Here is a 5,143-nt window from a genome sequence, read left to right on the forward strand (position 1 = left end):
CCTGCCCGGCTCCGGCCGCCGTGCCGAGCCCCGGAAGGCAGCGCCGGCCGGCCCGGCCCGCCTCCCCGAGAGGCACCGCCTCCCGCGGCCCCGCTGCCCGGGGCAGGGCCGGCCGGTGCGGGGGGGGCCGGGACCGCGGCCTCCAGCGCCTCCTCCCGCCGCCCCCGGCTCCCCGGGCTCCGCCGGGGCCAGGGAGCGGCCGCTGTGAATTGCAACACGCGACAGTGCCCAGATGCGGAACGATCAGCGGGATCAAACTGCGAGCGGCGCGGTGCAGACCCCCCTGTGCTGCGGGTTCGCACGGCGGAGCTTAAACTCAGGAGTTTTAGATAAATGTACTGGCTTTTTTGCTTTCCCACTGCTCACCTCGGCTTTGCTTCCAGTTGAATTTTATTTACCAATATTTTACATCTTTAAATCATGGCCACAGTTCTGCAAACCATCCCAGGTGTGCCGAGCATGTGAATAGTGCCATCAAGTAAACCAGGCGGGGGGGAAAAACAGGGGACGGGGGGACCTTTGCTATGATACCGCTAAGATGTAATTTAGTTTTGCTCTCCATGTTTTGTATTATCATGACGTTCACTGCCACAAAACAATTGTGTCTGGGGAGAGGGGCGTGTTGCCTCCAAAATGAAGTGAAACGGTGAACGGTGGAAAGAAGAGCAAACCGATTTCCTTCCTGTTAAATTCTATACTTTGGGGTAGGCATGGCAGGGTGTCATCTATGTGAATGTGTGACTAAACCGTGAAAAAGACTGCAGAGAGGTATTCCTGCTGCCAATGTCCCGTAGGAAAGGTTGCAGTGAAATAGCGCGTGGTTCATCCACTTTCCCCACCAATGGCGATGCCGTATCCAGCGCCACCCACTCGGTAATAAAAGCATCCTGTGTTTTTTGCAAGAAGTTATTTGGGATGAGGAAATTTTGATGTGGACAATGTGCAGAAGGCCCCCTAGACTGTGTGAATTGGTCATTGTTCCAGCTTTATTTCACTGCTCACTTTTGTGTAGTTTCCCAGTTTCCAACATAGGGCCCCAGTTTATTTCTCTTCAGGGAAAAGAAAAAAAAGCAAATCCAGCTGGGCAGGAGGTCAAGCTGGTGATGCGGACTCTTTCCCAAACATTGGTGTGAGCGCTGCTCACATGATTTATTATTTGTAAACACTGACCCTGCTGTGGGCCCTGCCTGTTCTCAGATGTTTGCCAGCTGCTGCTCAGCCTCCATCAGATCCCCCTTGTTCGCACCCCGCCATTCCTCTTGCAGTGCCGTGCTGCTCCGTGAGACAAAACTAGAGGTATAGGGGCTTCCAAAGCGAGAACCACCTCCGGGAGGTCACAAGTCCAAATCCACACCTACCATTTGCCTTGTCTGTGTGAAATCAGAGCTCCACGGTCCTTTACACTGGGCATATACCCAGTCGAAGACACATTCCACCCTCCAAAATTCATATTCACAGTCACTGTATGGGAATCCTGGGTGTGAATCCACTCAGGATTCTACCTGAAGTGCTCAGCCATTCGACGGGAGCGATGGGTCAACGCTAGATGAACCACACTGATCTTTACCGCTGTTCCTTTGGTGTTCCTCGGACAGGAGAGGTGAATGGCAAAGAATCCTGCTAAGCTTGCTCATAATCAAATACTGCCGGCTCTGCCGTGGGGTGATGCAGGATGGATGAGCAGCAAAAAACCCTCCTTGAGCATGAAAAATGGACATTGCTGGACCTACGATTTTCCTGTGATCATCTTTGATCTCATCTCAGCATTGCTGCTGTGGTGCTGGATGAGCAAAGTGGCACTGTAGGCTTTGTAAGCCAAGTCATTTTGTTTCAAATCCATTTTTTTTGTAGAGCCAGACTTATTCCTGAAATAAATATTCTGCAAATTTGCAACAGGATTTGCTGTATTGTATGAGTGTATCAGTGTAATTTCCTCTGAAATGCACAGCCTGGAACATCTGTTACTTGACTAGCATAAACCAAGCAGTGGTAGATGCTGAATCTGGCACTTTTGTTTGACTTTTATTGCTACTTTGGCTCTTTTTTTCTTTTTTTTTATGTTCCTGTGGCAGATATTTCAATCTGCTAAGATTTAGACTGAAAGCCAGCACAGGGAATTAATATTTATTGTCACTTCAGAGTTCCTCTATTTGACAAGTCGCAATTGTACCAGTACGTGTGGTGTCAAAGATATTCCAGTCTAGAAATGATAAAGCTCAGGATCCTTCTGGCTTGTTTCTGATCTCCCTAAGAAGCAGGCTTACGCTGTTGGGATTTTTGGAGCTCAGGTGAGAAACTGCACAGCAAGAGGAAGAAAAGGAAGGTGTTACCCATGTGCAAGGTGCAATTAATTTCATTTGTACCCGTGCTCTGTCCCCTGCCTTCTAAGGATCTTATTTCTGCCTTCTTCATCCCTTGGTAATCTGGGTCTGATCATAATTGGGTTTAAGCAGCCTCCCTGCAATGACAGTTAATTATTTGGATGCTTTTTATTGCGTTCCTTGCATTCAGTTATTTTCTGATCAGCATCGTCTAGACACGTGGGGATAGAGGCTTGACTGTGTTTGGAAATGGAACCTGCAGAGTAGGGGGGGTCCCCTAATTCGTACCTCTGTGTAGCACTTGCATGAACCCTGCATGTCTTTCCCACTGGAAGATGTCAGAGAAATGTAGACATGACCGAACACTGAACGTTTCAGGAGGCTGGTGCTGAGATTATATGTCAGCGGTGCTTGGAGCCACATCTGATGCTCTCTGGAATAAACAGGAATCTTCCCCTTGCCTTAGGTGACCCTTCCATCAAACCCTGCTTTGCTTTGAGAGGTTCAGCATGTGCCCAGAGGCATCTCTGACCTTCTGTGAGGCTGGCTGGCACTCTGCAGCATTAGAACCACAGACAATGTCCCCTTCACACCAACAACATGGGGTGGGTGGGTGCACAGCACCCAAAAATTCTGCTGCTCCTTCGCCTTCTTCTGTGTCTGCCCTTAAACGTTGTGCTCGGAGCCTGGAGGACCAAGATTTATTCCATGGTGTCTCTGTTCTGCAGTGCAATGGGACATTATATTCCACCACGTTGTGCACGATGCTGAGGAACTGCTCAGTTACAATTTAATTTTGTTTTGTTCTTTAATTGGGCCAGATTGGGCTTTGTTCCCATCTGTTCAATAGAAATCTTAAGTGACTGATTCTTAAGAAAATAATATCTAAGCTCTGATCCATTTTTTTTTCCTGAGTTATACAAGGTATTTAGTGTAGTCTCTTCCCCTTCATATGTTAAAAAGGCTGAAACAGTGGAAAATGGCTGAGCTTGCTTGAGAATGAGGCATAAAGCACCAGGAGGTAATGGATCTCCTGAGGACTTCCCAGCATCTCCGCTAACTTTACACGACATAAACTGATCCAGCTGGCCTTGCTGTCTTAACTTCATTTGGAGCCAGAAGACAGAAAGTTTACCCCAGAAGTGAAAATACTAAACCAGCCTCAAGAAATGCTCTACTGGAAAGGAATCCCAGAACTGTAACCGGGGACAAAAAGGGCCCTCATCCCAACAAAGGTCATGGAATAGGAGCTTCCAGGTTTTAAACCTTGCAATAAACTGCAGCTATTTAAAGCCTCAACTTTCAGCATAACATTGTACTTGCTCTTCATATTGACATTCAAACAGATAAATAGGCTGCTGGAGTGGAGGAAGCTTGGAAGCTTTTTTACAGTCTGACCCCTAAAAATGCCATTACAGGGAGAAGCAAGACATCCAAAATCTCTGTCAAATGGCAATAACCAACGGAAATATTTCCAGATTGTTGCTATATAAATAATCTGTAAATATTGCTCCTGAATTTTAAGTTAATTTTGCAATCCCAGCTCCATATTCTCAGGACATGGAGGACTTTTTGAGTAAACATATTTGAGGTGAAGAGTCATTAATATGATAGTTTTAGAGCATAATATGTTTCATGTGACTTCAGATTTTTTTGTTTAGGTTTTTTTAATGAGTTAATTTCTTTTTCCTTGTGGATGCCTCACTGATATTTCGCATGTCATTTGCCTAATTTGGGAATCATTCCTGGTTCTTGGTCTGGAATGTTGGATTTCGCAACTCTGTTCTTCAATGACATCATGTGGTTTGTTCTGAGCAGAGCAAGGGGAGTTTACCAGCCCTTCTGTAATAAACATTTTATCTCAAGAATCACTTTTGGGGGATTCAACTAATTTACGGGGTTTAGATTTTACCTAGTAAGTCACATTTTCCATGTATATAGGACAAAGAGTCCCACTTGGGTAAGAAGGAAACTACATCTTGGTTTCATCTCCACGTTAGCAGTGGTTGATGTGAAAGCCTGGCCTCCCGAGAGCTTTGGTAGAAGAATGGGACTTTGAAAAGCTGAGAGGAGATTCACAGTGAAAAAATGCAGAAAATATTTAGTTTCCTTTCTGATGAGAGCTTGCTTTTCTTTCCCAATACAACCACGAACCACGAGGAGAAGGCTTTGCTGGAGGCAGCGGTGGGAGCTGGTGTAGCTCTTCTCCCTGCTGAGCTGTTCTTCCAGTTTACACCTGTTCAGTATCATTGTAACTTTGAGCTCTCACTAGCAATTGCATTTTCTGTAGAAGAGTCTGGCACTGGCTAAATAGAACAAGCAAGAGGGCTTCTACATACAATTGCTTCTGGGAATGGCAGATTTCTGTATTTATGGATGCCTATTACAAGAACATCCCCATTTGTGGGGAAGGCTTTTGATGCATTGCTTAGCAATGCATATGAAACTCAAGCTGCCCTTCCCTTTGTGCTCTCTGATGGGCCCCAGGCAGCACCTAAATGTATTTTTAGCACTCAGAATAAGGGAGAATTTGCAAGAAATTGTGCAGAGAAGAAATAAGCAAAACAGTTGAAGCTGGCTCAATCGTTGGATTTATGCAAGCTGGGTTTGCAGGAATGATTACGTGTTTCTGTGCGAGAAATTGAATGTATATAAAATGAGGCAAGCTGCCTTCCCAAGGATTTTCTGTAGAAGTAATACACCTTCTGGACAAAGACTGGAGTTCCAGAAAGGTAGGAAATAAAGTGTAACATGTAAGGGATCAGTGCTACATGAACACACCTCTGACGTCTCAAAACCCAGGCTACCAGCTGAGATATAAA

This window comes from Nesoenas mayeri, assembly GCF_963082525.1.
Source record: "Nesoenas mayeri genome assembly, chromosome: 11".
Lineage (NCBI taxonomy): Eukaryota > Metazoa > Chordata > Aves > Columbiformes > Columbidae > Nesoenas > Nesoenas mayeri.